This window comes from Abramis brama (assembly GCF_963993115.1).
Source record: "Abramis brama genome assembly, chromosome: 1".
Classification (NCBI taxonomy): Eukaryota; Metazoa; Chordata; class Actinopteri; order Cypriniformes; family Leuciscidae; genus Abramis; species Abramis brama.
Window position 1 is genome coordinate 65,700,150 of NC_139963.1, and position 24,286 is coordinate 65,724,435.

At 37.4% G+C, this 24,286-nt stretch overlaps 1 long non-coding RNA gene across 2 annotated transcripts; it reads left to right on the forward strand.

Moving 5' to 3' along the window:
* Positions 1-6,894: 6,894 nt before the first annotated feature.
* LOC311094206 lies at positions 6,895-13,545 on the forward strand. Of its 2 annotated transcripts, XR_014608602.1 has the most exons (7): positions 6,895-7,003; positions 7,105-7,160; positions 7,636-7,703; positions 7,968-8,015; positions 8,247-8,316; positions 12,989-13,099; positions 13,258-13,545. It is a non-coding gene; the product is annotated as an uncharacterized lncRNA (long non-coding RNA). The 2 variants fall into 2 exon arrangements; XR_014608603.1 differs by lacking the exon at positions 7,968-8,015.
* Positions 13,546-24,286: the final 10,741 nt, after the last annotated feature.

The window sequence follows — 24,286 nt, forward strand, 5'->3', positions numbered from 1 at the left end:
TACACTGATATTGTCATGAAACCACAAAACCTATTTGGAGATGTGAACAGATATGAACGTTACCAACAAGTGGAAATTGGTTATTTTTGCGTTTTTCTGAGAAATTTTGTTCTTCTGCGTTGAAAAGCAAAGCTGAACAGAGTTTAATTGGTTAAATGAGTTTAACAACGCTCACCACATAGGAAAATACAGTTCATATACGGAGCAGAGCGAGTGTGTTTCAAGTTTTTATGGACATATTTCATATACTGTACTGCTCTAAACATGGACCAGCACCGTGTGTGGGCTCGTCTTCTTCAAATTAAATATATGTGCAAATAAGGACACTGATACAGCCGTACATCTGACCATGAACGCAATGTCATGATGTATTATTCTGATACGCAAAAGACAATGATGTAGATCGACAATTCAAAGAACAATGGATAAAAAGTAACTATGCCTTTATTCTGTCTGTGTCTTATCATTAATGTAATGTATTATTAGACCTTTAAATGTTCTTTCATGTTCTCCCTCATTCTTGGGAATTTGTCATATAGCCCTTTTCAGCTAGCGCTGTTCTCGTTGTCTTTTGTCTTCCGGTTTGTATTTTCACTGCAATATTGCGTAGCCTATTTATGAATGAACGGCTCATTTAAATCTTCCCGGTCTACTGATATTTGTGCCTTCTTCATGTTTTTCTGCCCTGACATGTTTTCTCCCCTCTTCCATCCTTGACTTTTTATCTTTAGTTTTTCTTTGTGTGACATGAGAGTTGTGACGCTTGTGTGACGTCAGTAATGGGCGCCGTGTTGCGTACACATATAAGCGTCACAATCTTGCAGCTCAGGTAAGCGACTCTCCTCTGGGGTGGAGGCTCAAGATGGCGCCCTAGTAAGCACATGGTTTAAGGAGTGCCGCGAATTTTAAACTGTTTTCAGGAAAGTGATAGTCTAATTGTTTTATCTAATGTAACGTTTGACTCTCAATTGGTTAAACAACATTTAATTTGACCAAATGGCGACATCTGATCGTAAAAGAGATAGAAAATCAAAGTCTAATAAGACAACAGTCACACCAGATAGCGTTAGCATGGAGGAACATTTCCATGACTATATGTCGGCTGAGGAAGACTTTACAGCCATGCCCGTCACCCCCAGCAAATCACCTGCTCCAAAGAAAGGTAAATCTGAGCAGTTACCTACTTCAGCCGCTGTAATGGAGACCACTGTAACGGAGAGCTCTGACATAGTCCTACAACTCTCGCAACTCATCAACTCCAGATCCGATGCTTTGGAGAGATTGATCTCTGACAACACCATGCGAATTGAGGGACTCAAGAAAACCATTGACTTTGCATGTGCTGAGATAAAGGACATTAAGGAGAAATCTGCAGTTCTTGAAAAGCGTATCGCCAGCGATGAGGCGCGCCTGAGCGCAGCTGAGTTGCGTATAGCAGAGTTGGAGAGGTATTCACGAAGATGGAATCTCCGTTTATTCGGAGTACCGGAGCCTGATAAAGAAGATGTGCGCCAAGAAGCTATTGGCATATGTCAAGCTGTCCTACCTGCAGAGAAGGCTAAACTTCCTAGTCTCATTGACACAGTGCATCGTCTGGGCCAGAAGAAAGGAAAGGAGTTGTCCAATATTGATAAACCCAGAGGAATAATTATTCAGTTCACATCCAGGGTGATTCGCGATTCTGTGTGGAAAGCAGCAAAAAAGTCTGAATACCTGAGGAGTCACGGTCTGCGTTTTGCAGAAGATCTGTCTAAGATGGACAGAGCACGACGTCTCCAGCTATGGCCTGCAGTAAATGAAGCCCGTCTCAAAGGAAAATCTGCTTACTTTGTTGGTGGACGTGCCTTTGTTGCTGGGATCGAAATTAACCTATCATGAGAGATGAGGAGAGGTAACGTTACCCCCCTTTTAAAAAATTTTTTTTTTGGGGGGGGGGGAGGGGGGGGGGGGGTACATCCCTACTAAAGTTGGATCATTTTGTAGACAGTATTTTGAACTAAAATGAAGACCGTTATGTTTTAATTTTTTTTTTTTTTTTACCTTTGCCATCGGGTCCGGAATTAACCGAGGACATGCAGCAATTCTGCTCACTTTACTGTCTGCATGGTTGATTTTTTGCTCTTGCTCCTATATGCCAACGTGGGATTTATACACACATTTGTCCTCAAATGAAAACACTGTTTTCATAATTATTTTATTTGAACAAGATTAGTTTTCATGTCCATTGGAAATTCGAGTGTTGTTTTATTTTATTTATTTTTCTATATACCTAGCCTACGCGGTTTCTCCTACCAGCTGTTCTTGTAATCGCACCTTTTTTTTTTGTGGATCACTTTTCACTGTCGTTCTGTCATTGTCTATAGTTACACTAAATGCCAGGGGGTTAAGGCAACATATTAAACGGAAAGCTTTATTTTTATTTGCTAAACAGCATAGGACTGATTTTTGCTTTTTTCAAGAATCTCATTCGATTCCTGATGATGTGCGTTTCTGGAGGACTCAGTGGGGTAACGACATCTGGTGTGCGCATGGTTCGGAGCGCTCCGCCGGTGTCATCACTTTAAAGAACAGATTCACCGGGGAGATTCTGCATACACAACGTGATGGATCTGGACATTATTTATGTCAAACTCTCAAAATTCATGGTTCTGTATTGCTCATTGCGAATATTTATGGATTTAATTCTAAAAGTGAAAACGATCATTTATTTGAAACTTTGGAAGAACATATCCTTCAGGAGCTATCGCAATTCCCGGATCTTTCTCTTATCATAGGGGGTGATTTTAATATTGTTATGGATGGCTCTCTCGATTGTTTACCAGCAAGACCATCTTATAATCAAAATACAAACCTTAAATGTTTTATGGAGAGATTCAATTTAGTTGATATATGGAGGTCTACGTTTCCTGATTCGTTGACATATACTTGGAGCAACAAGTCTTGTAACAGGCAATCTCGAATAGATTATTGGTTAGTGTCTGCGAATATACAATCTTCAGATGTCTCTGTTAATATGATTCCTTCACCGCTCAGCGACCATAAAGCTGTTCTTATCTCTATTAATTTCAGCACTTCTCCACATACCATGGGTAGAAGTTCATATTGGAAACTTAATAGTTCATTACCCTGCTGAAAAATCCAGCTAAAACCAGCCTAAGCTGGTTGGCTGGTTTTAGCTGGTTTAAGCTGGAAGTAGCTGGTTTTAGCTGGTCTCCCAGCCTGGCTTAGCTGGTTTTAGCTGGTCTCCCAGCCTGGCCTAGCTGGTCAAGCTGGTCTCCCAGCCTGGCTTTGCTGGTTTTAGCTGGTCTCCCAACCTGGCTTAGCAGGTCAAGCTGGTCTCCCAGCCTGGCTTAGCTGGTTTAAGCTGGTCTCCCAGCCTGGCCTAGCTGGTCAAGCTGGTCTCCCAGCCTGGCTTAGCTGGTTTTAGCTGGTCTCCCAGCCTGGCCTAGCTGGTCAAGCTGGTCTCCCAGCCTGGCTTTGCTGATTTTAGCTGGTCTCCCAGCCTGGCTTAGCTGGTTTTAGCTGGTCTCCCAGCCTGGCCTAGCTGGTCAAGCTGGTCTCCCAGCCTGGCTTTGCTGATTTTAGCTGGTCTCCCAGCCTGGCCTAGCTGGTCAAGCTGGTCTCCCAGCCTGGCTTAGCTGGTCAAGCTGGTCTCCCAGCCTGGCTTATAGCTTATTTTAGCTGGTCTCCCAGCCTTTCCTAGCTGGTCAAGCTGGTTTCCCAGCCTGGACAATTTGGTGGTCAGCTGGTTTTAGCTGGTCTCCCAGCCTAGCCAAGCTGATGAACATCTCACAATATTATATATATATATATATATATATATATATATATATATATATATATATATATATTAGGGCTGTCAGTTAAACGCGTTATTAACGGCGTTAACGCAAACCCATTTTAACGGCGTAAATTTTTTTATCGCGCGATTAACGCCTAGCAAACTTTGTAGTTTGTTTTTTTTTTTTTGTTTTTTTTTTGACATGCTTTTGCAACAACTAGTAACGTTAGTACAACACCACCGGATCTAGCTAGACCGGAAACAAAACAACAGGCACACCGCACACACTTGTTTGGGCTTGCGAGCCGGCCAAAGAGTGGACGAGAAGCCGCGTCTATGGACAACTTGTATCGCACATCGGACGCGTACTTTCTCAGTTTATGGCCAGCAATAAAAGGTGTGTACACTCATAGAGAATAATGTGTTCGAATTTTAAATACGAGGCGCTGCGCTTCGCTTCTCGTCCAGTGTGCGACCCCCTTTAACATTATGTTTTGAGTGGATGAATGATGAGCGCGAGACGCCGAAATGGATGCCAATAAGATTCTGAATGGAAAGTTTAATTTTAAAAAAGTGGCCAAAATGTTTCAGTTGACAAGACCAAAGTGATCTGTGTGTTTTGTCATTGTGAACTGAGCTATCATTGCAGAACGTCCAGTCTGAAATGGCCTACTACTTGATGGCCAAGCACACTGATTCGCTGATGCGAATTCTCCACCCCCTCGTCAATATTAGGACCTCGTCAGTATTTCTTTCACCCTTTTATTGATGGACAGTTGAGTGTTACATTGAGTGTTACATTGTGTGAGAGATTATTTGCTCCAAGTGAGAATGTTAGTGTGAAATTGAACACTACAGTATGCCAATGTTGATTTCAAAAAGAAACATTTGCTCAAAGCAAGCCAATCCACTTTTCCATGTTGATAAGAGCATTAAAATGAGAAAAAATAATGGGACAAAAAGAAATCAAGAGACATTTAGAATAGATAAAAATGTGCGATTAATTGCGATTAATCGCGAGTTAACTATGACATCAATGCGATTAATCGCGATTAAACATTTTAATCGTTTGACAGCACTAATATATATATATATATATATATATATATATATATATATATATATATATATATATATATATATATATAATTATGTATAATAATAATAATAATAATAATTCACACACACACACACACACACAATAAGTTAACCCTTGGGCTGCATTATATATTTGACACCGTTGAGTGCGTTAAGGGACAAAAATGTCCACTCTAAACACTGCCATAAAACTATTATATATTATTATTTTTTTCCACTTTGACTGAATTCAATATTTTAACCAGCATCAGTCCTCATCATACATACCACATATTTATTTAATTTCAGGATTTTAACCCTTTAAATTCCAGTTTTGGTGACGGTACCCTCAATTTTTATAAGAGGAAAAAACACAAAAATGTAATTATTTTCCATATAGTAAATGCAAATTGAAAACCTTGGCTTTGGAATATCACAGTCTTGAATATGTAAAAGATTAGCAGCAAAAAATTTTTTGGTGCATTTTTATTTTTTGTGCTACATCAGATTAACATAAAAAAACCCCATTCAGTGCATTAAGGGACAAAAATGTCCACTCTAAACACTGCCATAAAACTATTATATATTATTATTTTTTTCCACTTTGACTGAGTTCAATATTTTAACCAGCATCAGTCCTCATCATACATACCACATATTTATTCAATTTCAGGATTTTAACCCTTTAAATTCCAGTTTTGGTGACGGTACCCTCAATTTTGAAAAAACCTCAATCTAAAATCTAATATCAAAAAAATCAAACCGAAAGAAAACAATGCCGTGAGAAGCGCTTTCTCTCTCTCACACACACACTCACTCACACACACACACACACACACACACACACACACACACACACACACAGAGAGAGAGAGAGCGTAAAACATGACTTTCAGGATATTGTGATTTTTGTCACTCGCCTAAACACCATGCATTACGGCCCTACACACACACACACTCACACACACACACACACACACTCACACACACACATACACACACACACACACACACAAACAGAGAGAGAGAGAGAGAGAGAGAGAGAGAGAGAGAGAGAGAGAGAGTAAAACATGACTTTCAGGATATTGTGATTTTTGTCACTCGCCTAAACACCATGCATTACACACACACACACACAATTTTTGTCAACGCAGACACACATCGCTCTCAGACATCCACACATACTCAGAAACATAATTTTTAGATCTTTGAACCATTCAAATCCTTCATGCACAGTCAAGTGCCCCAATAGTGGAAACCAGGAAAATAGCGTGCATTTCCCCCTATAGGTAATACACATGTAGTGACGTCATCTGGTAAAATACACTATATAATGCAAATATAATGCCTTTGCTTCAAAATGAAAGAATGTTTCAACATAAATCATGATTTATGTATTAATGACGGCCCCGGCTTTAAACGACGTTTTAATGGGAGTCAATGGGACATTTTTGTCCCTTATGGTACTGAATGGTGCTATTTGTTCTACACCGTGTGTGTTATACATATTTTAATTTTTTTTTTCAAAATTTGTAAATTTATGCAAAAAGTCACAACTTTGCCAAATTACATACCATTGGCATTAAAATAGCCAAAATGGTCAAAGAAATAAAAATGAAAAGGACAAAAATGTCCCTAATGCAGCCTAAGGGTTAATATAGACGAAGTTGATTATAATATGCACTAGTTAATTATTGGAACCGTCTGGAACCCAGATTTTTTGTTTGTTTGTTTGCTTGCCATTTAGTAATATAACGCAATTATTGGTATTCTAACGCAACTTATCATTATATAAATGTAAATTGAATTTTTCAAAAATAAAATAAAAAACTTTTAATACTTCTGTCACTGTCACAATTTTTTTTTACTCGCCTGCCATAAACCTGGCATATTGCACAAGAATGGCTCATATAACTACACAATGAGTTTTAAATTCATGATTTAATATTAATGATTTTTTAATTCTAGATGTTTATTTAAATGCTGCGTGACTTTGAAGTGTTTTAATGTGCGTGCGCGTGAACATTCGCATTCAAACACTGGAGCGAGCGCGCTGTGCGCGCGAGAGCAGATGGAAACGGGAAACGTCATCAACTGACACACAGCAAAACTCTTGTCTCTCGCTGTTGTTTTCACTGCTTTCAGGTGAGTTTAGTCAACAAATTCACACAAATAATACATACAAACGTCCCTGACACCTTTATTACGTGTAATTGACACGCTCCTGTTGAATATTTACTTTATAGAAATGGTTTTGTGTCTTCGAAAAAGTCCGTTAGCATCTCAACCAGTTTCAGAAGAGGTAAGTTAGGCCTAACTTACGTTAAGGCTAACTATAAGTTAGTCTGACTGGAGCTCTTGTTTATAAAAGTTTGGGGGTTTAACCTCATCTTTGTGTAGATAACAGTTTTTGATAGTTTTGTTTTGCTGGTAATTTGTCAATGGGTGATTGGAAGTAAGCTAATTTATTTAACCTAAAAAGAATGCGCTGCACTGTTAATCAGTGACGTCACTTACAAATAGTGATTTAAAAAAAGTGATTTCAGGAGCAACAGGAAAAAAACCTCTACAACAAAGGGTGAATTATTAATTTCATATGCATCTATTTATATTAATATATAATTAATTATTATCTTAATATATTATCTAAATATATAATTTTTTCTCTTTTCTGCAGTTCACCTCTGCTCTGGCTTGGTTTCTTGTAATAAACCCTATTGTAAATCCTATGTAACAGTGTTGGCTCTGTGAAATTGCATGTTATGTTCCTACTGTAGATCATCATGCTGAAGGCCTGCTGCAACCCCATCCAAGAAAATCTCCATGGCTATGAACCATATGATTAGTAAGCAAAACCACCTCAAACATACAATGCACTACTGTCCAAAAGTTTGGGGTCTGTAAGATTTATGCTTTTGAAAGAAGTCTCACATTTTAAAATCATTAACCCCAGGATTTTTCAGTGTGATTGTCCTTGAGAAGCCTGTAGGCTAAATAATAGGCGACAAATATAATGGTATAATGGTCGTAGTAACAATTATTTATTTAACTATTATGATAACAGGATATCATGGTCATTGGTATATTTTATTTTATTTTATTTCTCTAGGTCTGTTTTGAGTTATGTTGGCCAGTGAGACAGACACCATACTCAGGGGTATTTATTTATTTGTATGTATTTTTTACTGATAAATACTGAAATTCTTTTTACTTTTAAATGCTAAATATGGTTCAGGCACGCAAGTTATTTTTCACAGATATCTGGCCAGCTTACTCATGGCTCATACTCTTAGCCTTTAAAATGTTTGAATTGATATCCCCAATGCAATATCAGGGGCTAAAGATATCATTAGAGTTCTTAAACTTATGGCTATGCTCTTGTTATCAGATGAAATAATCCCTAGCGTTTGGCCCTGTGATTCTTCAGGACAAGATCTTGATGCGGTCACCTTGACAAGGTGAGTTTCACAATAGCTGCCACTATCACAAATCAAGAGACTGAACACAACAGGCTTTCATCCATATGAACACACCCATATGTAGGCATGGGTACTGAAACATGAACATTAATGGGTACATTTAATTATGAACTACAATTAATTTGCCTTGCCTAAATTCATAACGACATCACCACATAACCACACTTGCAACATCACCGACGTGCATATGAGATCCATTCACAAATTGTCAAGAGTGCTTGCTTTAACAGACACATCATTTAGAGCCAAGATGAAGACGGCATCGTTGTTCGTCAGTATTTTGTTTCCATAGCACATTAACAAAACATTGAATGACACTAATAACACTAAAAACAATACAATTACAAAATATTAATGATAATAATATCACTAAAATTATATTGGCCTAATAAAAGTCTTTAGTTCAAGAACGCAGCACAACTCTGCCGTCTGTGAAATCAAAAGCAACTTCAAACTAGGGGTGTCCCCGACTATGGATTTTCATAGTCGAATCAGAATCGTCATGTCTTGCCTATAGTCGACTAATAGTCGAATCATGTGTGTGGGGGTGGGGCTGGGGGCGGGGATTTAACATTTCAAAGCCACCATGTAGAGAAAATCACACAAAGATATAGAAGAAAATGTATAAAAACATTTTGGATCAATAAAACTAAGAAATAACATAATTAACTCCAGAAAGGCCACGGACAGGATTTGCATTTCACATGCAAATCAAATTAAATCGGCTAAATTACCTGTGCGAGCACAACATCGATGCACCGAAAAAATAAACAATTAATTTACTAAATTAAATTAGAACAGAATATACCTTTCTAATAAATAAAAATACAAAACGAAATAAATCAGAATCAAGTCACAAGATGAGGAGCAAATGTGTGCAAAATGCCTAAAGTGCAGGGGAACATATATTCAAAACACAAGCCACAAATAAAGATTAGATAACCCTGACAGATCAATAAATAAAATTAAAATAAAGAAACTTTTAAAATAACGATAGTAGCCAGAATTTTCAACTTTGTCTTTTTAACTGCAGAAACAACAATAAATGCTAAACTGGAGTGGCAGTCTTTTTAGCTAAAAATGTTCACACTCACAGCATCCAAAAATCAAATTAGAACCGGCTGAAAAGTTTTGAAATCACTTGTACCCCTACCTGATCGAGAGAACAAATCCAGTCTTTCACTCTGTCTGTGTCCGCTGGAGTCTTTTCAAATTGTGCGTGCGGATAAAATACATTCTGACGTGAAACATGTTCGTTGGCCGGCAGAAGTGCGATCATGGTTTTCCTGATGCTAAATCCAGCCTTGGAGAATATCCTTTCTGATGGTGTACATCCACACTTTAAAGTTTCTTATCCCAGACATTGTTAAAAATGTAAATCCTTGCCGCCAAGACGCTCCTCTGTCGGTCACGGATTGAAAGTGAAACTTAAATCTGTCACGGGGTGTTTGGATTTATTCACGCACATTAAAAATATTTATTAAAAGCTTATTTCTTTGCACATTTTTATATACAGCATTATCATAATAGGCTGAATATTAATGTATTGACAGAAAACTAGTTCTATGTGAAATCAGACATTGAGCGCTCTCATATAGCCAAAGGGGCATGATCCTCGTTTCATAACACCTCTGCGAAGATTCGACCGTGAGATCGGTAGTCGAATCAGGCTCCTCCAATCGAATCTTCGACTATTCGGGGTCACCCCTACTTCAAACATTTGTTTAACAAGTAATATTCTTCTAATTGTTTCACTGTCAATAATGTAAGTCCACAAGAGAAATATTAAGCCAGTAAATTAAGATAGTTGCTATACCGTTATATCGTCGTCTCTGAGAGAACGCGCTGTTAATGCAGCGAAAGCTCAGTCCGTTTCTGCTTTCACTTTCAGGGAACGATTATGCTGAATAAACTGGCAATGCATGTCATGTAAACACATTAACCCGTTTTCCTTTATTGGAGTCAAGTCATAAGTTTAAGTATAACCGATCGACTTTTAGATTTTTGCCTTTGATTTCTCTCAGCATTTAAAACGCATTAACCCGCGTTCTTTGGGCTTATTGAAGTGCGATGTGTGAAGTGCACTTGCATACAGACAGAGAGTGCACTGGTAGGATGACATATATCACAAACTCTGACTCTTTCTTGACCCAAGAAATTATTAAAACGTGTTCTCTGAGAGGATGTGTGTCCGTAAATTTCCCGCTGACATGTTGAAATACTCTGAGTCAGATACAAGAATGATAAGGATCTTTTTTTTACTTTGCTAGCAAAATAGAAAACAATTCTCATATATAAAACAAACTAATAAACGAGTAAATAAGCAAGTTAATGATCAAATAAGTAAGCCCCGCCCCCTCACGATAATATCGCGTACCACCGATCTTACAGGCTGACGATAGGACGATATGAAAATGGAGCATATCGCCCAACACTAGTTAAGACCGACCGATATTTTTTTTTACCTCTTCAAACATTTAATACAATTGCAATAAAATAACATTAGTTATTAAGTATTGTGAATATAAATTGCCTAGACCTACATACAAACACAAGCTACGTTTTTTAAATAAAAACCCGTGGCACGTCATCTCTATGATTATGTTTACACCACTGGTTTACGCATGTCACACTACAGCCTGCAGGCTAAGTTCGCTTCGTTTCATTCACTGTCAATGGTTCGCGCTTGGTAATGATGCTGCGGCTTTACTCTAAAGATTATTTCATTTTTATATGTTGTTGAATATGGTTTATTAAAAAATAAACATGTGAGAGCGTGTTATAGGCTATATGTCATGTTATAGTCAGATATGATGACGCTACTGCAACACGCACCGCCGCAGATGAGCATCTATTCATCAAACCAACGTGCAAACTATCGCAAATCAAAGTGAAAGTCGCTGACGCTTAACACACAATCATCTTCATTAAATGTAAAGAAACTAAATGATCTGCAAATAGCGGGAATTTAAGATCGGATTTATACCCAAAAAAAAAAAAAAAACACACACACATTGATGTAACCAGGTGTAAATGGAATCGTTTTGATAAATCAGACAGCAATCCGATCTGAGAAAATGCATGAAGTGGCCTTGTGTAAACAGCCCCTAGACATCGGTGAAAAACTAAATAGAGATGCATTGTTAATGTAACACATTGACATGTTTTTTTTTCATAGGTATTACATTGCATGTTAATGCAATTAACTGTCATTTTGTGAATTCTAAAGTCAATTTAATTTATTTGTTTCCCTCTGAAAATCCACTTTAGTTGATATCTAGTGGCTTGAATACTAATCAACTATTACATAGTGAAACTCCTGTTGTGGATGCACTCCTCCCAGGACAACACGCTGAAACCAAGCGTGCCGCACAAGCCCTGAAATGTGAAGCCAAAACGTCTCGATCGCCCCCCGGTGACTGGTCCTAGTGTAGGTCATAAGCCCCGCCTCCCCGTGTTATTCAACGGGACGTGAGACCAACTAAACAATTAAATACACTTCAAATATCTTTTTTCCAAAGGTGGTTTCTTTCATTTGCTGTTGTTTTTATCACGCTGGTGTAAGTTCAAGTGTCTGTTTCAAAAATAAGTTGGTTTTTAGTTAGTTACGTGATGCGGTGGTGTAACGTCATGATTGACAGGTTCTCTGAGTGAAGTAGTCACCGAAGCACCAACGGACATTTTGTCTGGATCTTCGGAGGACTGAGGAGATTGTATACTTTATTTTAACAAGCCTCTTGTCGTACTGCAATCAATTTTTAAAAAGTGTGCAGAATCCTCTCTCCCTCAGTGCATTGGGCGAGAGTGAGGGCGGAGCGTTGATTTAGCGGCTTTACTTCCTGCTCACTACTGCGCAGGTCTGGTCCCGAGATCGCTACTGCGCAAACTCAAGCCCCAAGATGTCAGCGCCATATCGGGCTTCAGTTCTCATCAATGGAAGAGAGCGAAGGGGCATCGTCCATCTTTTTTTACAGTCTATGGCTGAAACACAGCAACTAATCCCAAAGAATTTACAACGTTTTTAATGCAATATTTTGCTCATTATAAAGTATGTATATATGGCAGTCCCAATCATAGTTATTAATGTTCTGCATTGAAGCTAATGATCATCACATATTGAGACTTTTAATTCGAAATCAAAGCTACAGCTAACACTGTCTGTAAAAGACAGACTTACAATCGGTTAAATGTACTGTTTATGAAATATTGAAAAAAATCTACTTTAGAAAACATGGGTGGTGATGAAGTAAAAAAGATCCAGCACATTTAGATGGTACAAACTTTTGAACTGACTGTATGCATATTCCACACAGCCTCATTTTTGATTCACTTGGAATTAAATATGGCATCTACCCAGACTAAAGTTGCTTGACACGTGCTGAAAGGTTCCACACAAATTGTTAAGATCTCACTGAAATGACTATATATCTTTGTAGGAAAAAAAATACAGCTTCTTATTTGTAATATTGAGATCTTTAAAAAAAATGCAGCTCTGATGTGGTAGCCAAAGTAGGAGTAACGTCACAACATTTATAGCTACCAACTGGAATATATTCTGTATACGTTTATTTTTTCTGTAGAACATAAAAGAAGATATTTTGAAGTGTTTTTTTTTCATACAATTGAAGCTCATTTATGTTTTGTCTTGAAGATCCACATACAAACACTTTAAAGAGCAGAAGTGTGTCAGGAAAGGAGTGTCCCACGAATAAACACTCTGCAAAGCCTCCCCTGACACCATCCAAGCTGCAAGTTTTGAGAGGTAATCTGTTATTTAATTTATTCATTCATTCATTCATTCATATACTTTATGTAGCCGTAGCCAATTTAGTAAAACGGTTTTACATTAGTTGATTACCTTTCTAAGTTTTACTAGTTGAAAAGTGACAAATTAATAATCTAAATTATTTATCTTTCAAGTCTGCTTCAGTGACTGGCTCAAACAAAAAGAACCCGAAAAAGGAGAAAGAGAAGCGGGAGAAGCAAGTGGGGTATTACATATCCCAAAAAATACAAGATGTCATAAAAAAAGAAAAGAAAAATGTAATGTAAAATGTATCTCTATAATTCTGTTATTGTTCTCCTTTAGTTACTATTATAGTTTTTAGCATTTTAATCATTTCAATTAATAATTTTGTACATTACTGTTAGCATATCAATGGGCTGTTTTAAGGGGCTGCAATATCAAATAAAAGGAATTTGTTTGAATTGTTTCCTGTGCTCCTGAAGATTATTTTAAGTATACTTGGAATTGTTTACATTATTTTTCCTGCCACTGTGTGTTGTGACAAATAGAGAAGACATAGAGTCAGCCAGTCTGACCAGCTAAAAACAGCCTGACCAGCTAAGCCCAACAATGACCAGCTAAAACCAGCTAAGCCCAACAATGACCAGCTAAGACCAGCCTGACCAGCTAAAACCAGCTAAGACCAGCCTGACCAGCTAAAACCAGCTAAGCCCAAAAATTACCAGCTAAGACCAGCCTGACCAGCTAAAACCAGCTAAGACCAGCCTGACCAGCTAAAACCAGCTAAGCCCAAAAATTACCAGCCTGGCCAGCTAAAACCAGCTAAGCCCAACAATGACCAGCTAAAACCAGCTAAGCCCAACAATGACCAGCCTGACCAGCTAAAACCAGCTAAGCCCAACAATGACCAGCTAAGACCAGCCAGGCTGACCAGCTAAAACCAGCCTGACCAGCTAAGACCAGCTTAGACCAGCCTGACCAGCTAAAAAAGTGTTCAAAACCCCTCTAAAACCAGCCTGATAAACCAGCTATGACCAGGCTGGGAGACCAGCCAAAACCAGCCTGACCAGCTTAGGCTGGTTTTAGCTGGATTTTTCAGCAGGGTACTACAATATAAACATATTAAAACAAAGGTTAACAGTCTTATTTTATGTCATTGGTATAAAGCACTTTCAGAAAGGAAATTCTGCAGTAATTGGGAGCTGTTGAAATTTGAGGTAGCTAAGTATTTTCGAAAACAGGGTAGCTTAATGGCAATAGAAAGACGTACTAAAGAGAACAATATTATTTCAAGATTAGCTGTCCTATCCTCAAAATCATGTCCAAATGAAGATGAACAAGCTGAGTTAGCCACTTTACAATTGGAGTTGGACAAATTATATAAGAATAAGGCAGAAGGAGCCTTCACTAGGTCACGAAAGCGATGGTTGGAGAAAGGGGAACAAAACTCTGCATATTTTTTTGGTCTAGAGAAATTTCATTCTAAAAATAATACAATTGAACAACTCAAAATAGATGGGGATGTTACAGATGACCAAGTTAAAATATCAAAATTTTGTACAGAATTTTATAGTGGTTTATATTCATCCAAATTCTGTGATCATTCGGCTTATTTATTTCTAAACTCTATTTCTGGAATAAATTGTAAATCTGTCGACCCTGTACAAAAAGAACTTTGTGATAGCTTAATTACTGTTGAGGAAGTCTCAAATGCTATCGCACATATTAAGATTAACAAATCTCCTGGGGTTGACGGCCTCACGGCTGAATTTTATAAAACCTTTTCTGATCTTATTGCCCCATTTCTTAAAGAAGTTTATATAGAGAGTATAGAAAATCGATGTCTTCCACCTACTTTAACTCAAGGATTAATTACCTTGATTCCAAAACCAAAAAAAGACCCTTTGCTATTAGATAATTGGAGACCAATCTCTCTCTTAAACAATGATTATAAGATATTTGCCTTAGTCTTTGCAAATAGAATCAAATCAGTTATGGACCCCCTTATAGATGAGGCTCAATCTGGCTTCTTAAAGAAAAGACATATTTCAAATAATACAAGATTAGTTCTAGACGTGTTGGACTATTCACATTTAAGTACTGATGATGGATTTATTCTTTTCTTAGATTTCTATAAAGCCTTCGATACGGTGGAGCATGCTTTTATTTTTAGGTCTTTAAAAAAATTTGGCTTTGGAGGTTTTTTTTGTAATGCTATACAAACAATGTATAGGAACGCAAACTGTTCTATTAAACTTAAATGTGGTTCGTCATCTAGATTTAATTTAAACCGTGGTATAAGGCAAGGTTGTCCCATCTCCCCTTATCTCTTCTTGTTTTGCACTCAGCTTATGAATATTCATATTAAGACAAGCCAATTAAAAGGTATATCTATTGCTGGTAGGGAAATTATAATATCCCAGTTAGCAGACGATACTGCACTGTTCCTAAAAGATCAACATCAAGTCTCAGCAGCTCTCAAAGTAGTAGATGCCTTTTCTAAAGCTTCAGGCCTTTACTTAAACATTAACAAATGTGAACTGTTATCTGTTAAAGACTGTCAATTACAACAAATTGCTAATATCCCAGTAAAGGAGTCTGTGACATATTTGGGGATTGTCATTTCGAAAGACCAAAATTCTAGATGTAAGATAAATTTTGATCCCATTCTCCAGAAAACTAAAGCAAAGCTGAATCACTGGCTTTTGAGGGATTTATCCCTAAAAGGTAGAGTTTTGTTATGTAAAGCTGAGGGACTGTCTAGATTAGTATATACTGCGACTTCACTCGCTGTTTCTAAGGAGATGTGTAAAGCTATTGATACTGCCTTATTTAAATTTCTTTGGAGAAACAAAACTCATTATATTAGGAAGTCTATAATAATGAATAATTATGAATCAGGTGGTTTGAACTTCCTTGATTTCAGCACTTTAAATAATATTTTTAAAATAAATTGGATTAGACATTTCATTCTAAATCCAAACTCCCTTTGGAATTTCATACCCAATTTTGTTTTCTCCAGAGTAGGTAGTCTTGATTTTCTCTTGATTTGCAATTATAAAATTGAGAAAATCCCTCTAAATTTGTCTTCCTTTCACAAACAAATGTTGCTTGCTTGGTCCCTTTTATATAAGCATAATTTTTCACCCCATAGATATTTAATTTGGAACAATTACAATTTATTATTTAAAAATAAAACCTTATTTTTTGAAAGATGGTTTTTAGCAGGTATAATACGAGTAGATCAATTACTAAATCAAGAAGGTATGCTGCTAACTTACTCTGAGTTTCTAAATCTCCATAAAATTCCAGTGACGCCCAGGGAGTTTTCGATTGTCATGGATGCAATTCCCACAGGAGTCTTGGCATTATTTAGAGCTAATAACCAAACCAGAACTGCGCCCCTTTCTTCCTTTAATTTATTTGATACTGAAATTGGAAAAATTTGTTTTGCCCCTGGAGTCGTAAATGTAAATAAAACCATTCGTTCATTTTTTCAAAAAGACATTGTCACCAGGCCAAACTGTATTGCTTACTGGAATAGATTGGTTGGAGGTTTGTTATGGAAGGCCATCTGGACTTTACCAAACAAATATTTATTGGTAAATAAAGTAAAGGAAGTAAGTTTCAAAATCTTACACAGATACTACCCAGTAAATAATTTTCTTGTCAAATTTAAAAAAGATATTGATCTGAATTGTTCTTTTTGCAATACATTGCCTGAAACTTTGTTTCATCTGTTTTGGCATTGCGCTCATGTTAACAAATTTTGGAAAGATTTGTCTAGATTTATAATTGACAACATTGACCCCTCTTTTTCTTTATGTTTAGAAAATGTTATATTTGGTTTTAATAATAGTCCCTCAAATAAAAGGAAAGAGTACTATATTATAAATTTAATTTTAATTTTTGCTAAATTCCATATACATAAATGTAAGTACAGTAAAACCAAACCTTTGTTTTTGGTTCTTGAAAAAGAAATGCAATTGTATACCAAAACTATCTTTCATTCCCACAATAAGAAAGCAATTAAAACTATTTTGGTTTGTGAATCCTTTGATATTTTTATGTAATGTTTAGCCTCCCCCCCTGGCTGTATGTTCTTTTGTTTTGTTTATTTGCTTATTTTTATTTTCTCCATTTTGTATATATTGCAATTTTGACTGTACATTGACATTGTTTTGTTTGAAGTGCAATAAAAATAAATAAATAAAAAAATAAAAAAAAAGAGATGTACACAAGAACATTCATTTTAATAAAAATAAAAATAGTCGAAAAAAAAAAAAAAAAAAAAAAAAGACTCTCCTCTGGGGTGCTGTCTCTTCTCCTGGCTGGGTTTGTGATTGGGGTGAAGCATTTCAGGTAGGAAAACGTGATGTATTGGCAGCTAAGAGTTGATGTGTAAACGCTAACAGGAGTGCTTTGTTTAGGTAGCTTCACTTTCCATCTGCTGTTCCCCTCCCGTGTGGCTTTGTCACTCTGTAAGCGAGTTTTATACTCATGTGCGCATGCCCTCTAATCTTGCCTTTTACGTTGGCGTGTTACCTTCTCTTGTCGGCCTGGTACGTATCTTGAATTAAAATCGTATGTAATTTCAGCATTTGGCAAGGTTAATGACTGTTAATATGGTTTTAGGGCGTTAGTGTATAAGAACGTACACTGGATCATTATTCCTTTTAAACCGAGTGTTTGAATGTGTTGACTAGTCAGAGATCCGCAACGACCTGCTGGTAAGTGCAAAATCTCTTTGTTCGTAAGTCTCAACGAATGATTTTGCATGCCGTCTTTTTTTTAATTGTTTGTTTAAATTTTAGGAGAAAGTGTGGCTTCGCTTTCACGACTGTATCGCTGCTTTGTTCCCACGAGGAGCACACGTTTTCATCAGGATCGCTTTTGAGCGTACTCCCGTCTATTGGGGTGTGTGGAATATTATTATTTTTTTTATTTTTTTTGGTTTGCGTGGTTGAGCTCTTTTCTTTAAGGGCATTTGTTTATTTTGTTTCATATTGTTTTTGTTGTGATTTACTGATTTTTGTGTTATAACTCAGTGGCTGATTCCTTTTTTTTGAAAAGAACCCATTTATTTTGGATGTATTGAGTATTGTTTATTTTGCTGATTAGTCAGCTGACCTTATAATTTCAACTTAATTTAATTATTGGTTTGATTTAATTGGCTTGATGGTTGTAGCTGTCTTACCAATTTCAGATATTTGTTTATTTTTCTCTATTCTTGTTTTCTGATGATTCTTAATGGTTTAGTAAACTTAATCTGAAGTTTTTTTCTCTTATGTGGTTGTTTGGTTGCAAAATTTAACATTTTGATTAACTTATGTTTGGTGTGTGTGCGTGTGTATTCCTCAGGAGCTGCAGGTTTACTCGGGACGAGGGCGTGTGACGTGCGGTGGTGGTGTTTCTCACGGATTGCAGTGTTTTGCTGTATGCATGAGACCTCACATTAGTACAAGTGTGCGTGTGTGTGGCACAAATCGGAATTGATCTTTCACCTAATTAACCTGAAGTAAGGTTGCAGCCCTGTGGATTGTCGTGTGTGTGTGTGTGAGTATGTGTGTGCCCCAATCTGTTGTTAAGCACTGGATTATTTTAAATTGATTAAAATAAAGCATATTTTGTAATTTTGTACACAAGCCTGTGTCTCCTATTTATAACTGCCTTGGTGGCGAACCTGTGTAGCCTTTTAGGCATAATTCCTGGGGTGAAATTCCCAAGGTGGCGTAGTCGGTGTTCTGGTAACTGTAATTGTATTCAGGCCTGGTTTTTGGGTCTACTGTAATCGCTCGGATGCCACATTTGGCTTGCTTAAAACTGCTTGCTTTTAAGACACATTTGTTGTGGCACAAAGCCAAGCAAAAATATGAACAACAGGTGTTGTTGGTTATGTTTTGGTAATGACATAATCATCATGCAATAACCTCATTCACCGAACTTCTCCAGTGTCTAATCTCTCATCAAAAATCTGTTATATTAATACACCTTAATATTATATTTATATTATAGCAATCACAGTTACCTTGGTGTTACCGCACACATCACTGACTGTGAGTGGAAACTCCAGTCATTTGCGTTAGCAATGCTAAAAATGGACACCAGGCATTACGTTATTAGCCATTATTGCTGATTATTCATTGATTCATTTGAATTGAAATATTTAAAATACTTTCACAGCAAAAATTATGTATGCAATTAATTTAGATTAATTAATCACAGACTCAATTTTTCATTTGATTGACAGCCCTAATTTATATCCCCATCACCGTGATTTACAGCAAAAGAACAAGCAGTGCCACACAATCAGTTATGAAGGATTTCTAAACTCATCTTTCACAAAAAAAAAAAAAAAAAAACTGGGATGTTGGAGATAACATATGGACTAACCTTGTTGGGTAGTTTGCATATTTCATTACTGGTGTGACACCAATCTCCTAATAGATGAGCTCCTTCCAAGAGCCAAGGGAAAGAGACAGGCTTAAAAAAAAAACATATGGGATCCCCGCAGGGTTGCACATATGGGACCCAGCATAGACCCGATTCTCAAGGATTCAGCGGGATAAAGGCCTGGTAACAGACGCTCCAGCACGTCCGGCTGCCGAGGGTGACCGAGGACTCAACAGGTTTTTCCCTCTGGAGACATGACGCAACTGTAGGCGCAGCAAGCCAACAGTGACGCGCCTCTCTGTGCCTCTAAGCGTAGGCTATTCACCTTATTCCGGAAGTAGCACTGGGTGGCGCCATCCACGTAATCTCACTTCCTGGTTTAGCTACTTAGCGCTTTGTTTGCCCTGGTCCAATCTGTTATCTGTCTTGATATAAGTAGATAGACTATAATATTATAGCCAAATGCGTTGGCCTATGGTTATTAACAACTGCTGCAACGTACTAAAGTACATTTCACTTGAAGCTTTTGAAACAATGCCACAATCAAATTATTTAATAGCTGTGTCTTTCTAATAGCTATTACTTAGTTATGAAGATGTGCACAAACACTACTACATGTAAAGTTTGAAACATTATTACACCACAGTTTGTTTGCTTAATCACCAGATACATTTGCAGTGTATAGCCAACAGATGAGAAAAAAATAGCCACGAACTGGTGTAGAAAGAAAGTAGAGCCTCAACTAGATGAACAAGAGGGTAACGTTAGCTTAGCTAACTGCTAGCTGCAATTTCTTATGGTTTGATCTCTAACACAAGTAATGGCTGTAAAATAAATCCAGCGACTGAATTCTAGAGGACCATAGCTTTCAAACAAGGTATAGCATGTGTATGTGTCCTGTAGTGAGACCATTACAACATTAGATGTTTGTGGCTAATGTAGGCTAAACACTACACATCGGCCGGGCTGCGATCAGACAGGCAGACGGGTCATATAAACACCTAAAAGTCGTTTAAAAATTACCCCGAGAAACAGTGCATTGCTGTGCTGTTGGTACACACGTACATAGCACATTTGGCACAAATTAGCTTATCTTATGTGACATTTTATCAGTGAGACTTCTCTGCAGTTCTCCTCGAAATTGAATGAGGGTCCGCTAAACCGGAAGTTGGTTTACAACGGAAGTACTGGACAGAAGTAAAAGTGGGCGGGGCGGAATAAGGTGAATAAAACCTAGCGAACGAGTTGGGTGTCGCCCAGCCCGCAGCTCTACAGATATCTGTTAGTGAGGAACTATGTGTCAGCGCCCAGGAGGATGCAGAACTTCTTGTTGAGCAGCCTGAGCGGGCAACGCACACCCTGTGCTTCGTAAAGGCCTATTTATACTTCTGCGTCGAACTGCCGCCGTAGCTACGTCATAGGCTGTGTGTAGCGCGCGTACCCTACGGCGTACCCTGACGTGCACCTCTCCAAAAATGTAACAACGTGTCAATTCTACGCGGACGCAAAGCGCTGTGATTGGTCTGCCAGAACCCCTCCCTCGGGGTTTCACATGCTCCCTAGGTGCGCGTCAACGCGGACAACGACGCAGAAGTATAAATTAAAACCAACACGTTGCCTACGGCGTATAGGCTCCGGCGTAGGTCCGACGCAGAAGTATAATGAGGCCTTAAGCCAAGGCGATGGCATCCACTATCCAGTGAGCAAAGCTCTGCTTAGAGACAGCCTCTCCTTGAAACAGGACAGAGAACAGCCAGGGCTGGCTGGGTCTGCCTCCTCCAGGGGCAGCGCTTGCAGGTTCACCACCTGGTTCCTGAAGGGAGTGGTAGGACTATTTTAACTTTACTCAACTGATAGAACAGCCTACTAGAATAACCGCTCATTCTAAAACTAGAATAGATCAATTGTTTACAAATTTTAAAGCATTATAACCTGTTGACAGGGCTGTCTGATCATAATGTAAATTGTTTTTTTCACGAAAACTAACAAAGCAACGCTTTTTAAATTCATTTAAAACCACTGCTTATCGTGATATAGTCCCTAAAAACCAGCAACAAAATCTTGAAATAGCTTTAAAAGAGAATGATTGGAGTGAAGTCCTGCAAAGCGAAAACACAGAGAGAGGCTCTGAGTACTTTTTGGGAAAAGTTAAAGAAGTGTTTGAGTTGTTTACTAGAAAGGGACAGTTAACAAAAATAAAAGGGAACACGTTTCCCTGTTTTGGCTAAAGCCAGTTTTTTAATGAACATTATTGAGGGGTCAAAAGGGGATGGGAAAAAAATCTGGCAAATCATTAATAAATTTGCAGGAAAACGAAGTTGAAGTTTTGAACTTAAAATTAACTTTAATTCAAAACTTCAATTTTAGTAAATGATTCTTTAACTATAGCCACTAATTTTAATGCACATTTTATGAATTCAGTTGATGAATTAACCCAGCTTTTTACCATAAAAGACGTTACTTATAGACCTATTCAATTTGATCAACCACCTTTTCGAATCTAGATGAAATAACTGAGTTAGAAGTAGCACATATGATTGATGCTTTAAAAAGCTCCAAAGCAAAGAAAGATTCTTTAGTATGTCCAATAACACACATGATAAACTTGTCCTTCAGGTGGCTACAGTTGTCCCAGTTTACAAATCTGTAGATAAATCAAATTTGAAAAATTATAGGCCAATTAGTATCCTTCTGATTATATCTAAGGTAGCAGAAAAATGGGTAGCTAATCTTTTGACTAATCATCTAAACAAGGGTTTTACTTGTAATTTGGTTTTCACAGTAATTATTCAACAGATTCAGCAAACATTTTTCATAGAATGCATTTGACACTGTTGACCATCAGGTGCTTTTATCCAAACTAACAAATTTACATTTTTCAGAGGAAGCAATACTTTGGATAAAATCTTATCTTTTAATATGAAACAATGTGTATGTATTGATGGTATAACATCTTCTTGCATTGCTTGCCCCAAAGGGGGTTCCACAAGGTTATATTTTAGGACCAATTCTATTTTCACTTTATAACAATGATTTACCTGTATGTAAAGATGTAAATGTTCAGATGTATGCAGATGATGTAGTATTATTTACCCATGCTAAGAATTTTGAAAAAGCCTTGATTACTTTGACTTCTGCTATGACCAATATACAGGATTGGCAGGAATATATGATGTTTTAGTACACTGTAAAAAAAGAAAAGTTGACTTAACTTAAAATTATAAGGCAACTTGCTGCACAGATTTTTTGAGTTGACTCAACTCAAGTCAAGTCATCTTCATTTATATAGCGCTTTTAACAATGTAGATTGTTTCAAAGCAGCTTTACAGAGATAAGCGTATAATTTAAGGTAACAGAGATTGTTTTGGCTTTATAGCGGCTCTTTAATTAAGTTATTTTTCATCTAAAGTTAGTTTTGATTGATTTGTTTACGTCGCAACGATCATTTGTTAAATTAGGGACCGCTAAGACGACACCATTCTCTCTACACAGACTTTAAACGCGAACCTGTGAGAAACGCTGATGGCGTTCACATGAGCATTAAGAATGGGTTCTATAGTTATGTGCGTTTGAATATACGCAGGTTTGGAATTCCCTACAAGCCAAGCCTAAACAAAGTACTTGTCTTTCCTTATAGATTTTGATAAAGAACTTTATTTTATTTTGTCGCTTTGGGGTAGGAACGCAAAACGAATTTTCCCGACAAGGCCTTATCTGTAGAGTGGTAAAGGGATCCTCCATAGAGAGAGACTAGTTGGCACTTCAGCACTGCGTTGTCATCGGGTCCAGGCGAAGGTCCTTCGTCAGATCTGGATACGGCCCGGATCCGGCAGGCTGCAGGAAAACCTCGGGATAAACACAGACACTAAAATTAGCGTAGATGCCGTTCTTCTCATGATGTAACGAGTACATCAGGATTAATGGGAAGTGTTCCCGGTTCCGGCTGACCTAATCTATGCAGCCTAACATTGAATTATAGAAGTCTATAATGTGTTATGTGAATGCTAGGTCAAAGAGATGTGTCTTTAGTCTGGCTTTGAACTGACAGAGTGTGTCTGCTTCCCGGACAATGTTAGGAAGACTGTTCCAGAGTTTTGGTGCTAAATAGGAGAAGGATCTACCGCCAGCAGTCGATTTTGATATTCTAGGTATTATTAACTGGCCGGAATTTTGAGATCGCAATAGACGTGAAGGACTGTAATGCGTTAAGAGCTCGCTCAAGTACTGCGGAGCTAAACCATTTAGTGCTTTGTAAGTAATCAGCAATATTTTATAATTGATGCGATGTTTAATAGAGTTCAAAATGCAGTTTTGACAGAACTAACAGAGTTTACTCAACTGGAGATGTTATAGTTGAGTCAACTCAACTATAGAGACGTTTTAGTTGAGTCAACTCAAAACAATCTGTGCAGCAAGTTGCCTTATAATTTTAAGTTAAGTCAACTTTTCTTTTTTTACAGTGTAGAGATGACACATTCAAATTAATTTCTGAGAGGGGAGGAGCTTGATGTTGTTAAAGAGTTTACATATCTTGGGGTTAACTTGGATTCTACTCTTACTTTTAAAAGCCATGTGAAAAAGTTGTCTAATATTGTACAATTTTATTTAAAGAATTGTAAGTACATTTGGCCATTCTTGACAGGTGGTGCTGCAAGGTTGTATTTATATTCACATATCCAGTATTGTTTCAATAGTTGGTCATTCACAGGTGACCCAACTATATAGAAACTGTATAAGAAGGCGATAAAAGTGTTGGATAAAAACAACCCTCTCATTTCATCAATGAAAAATTCTAAAAAAAAACATAAC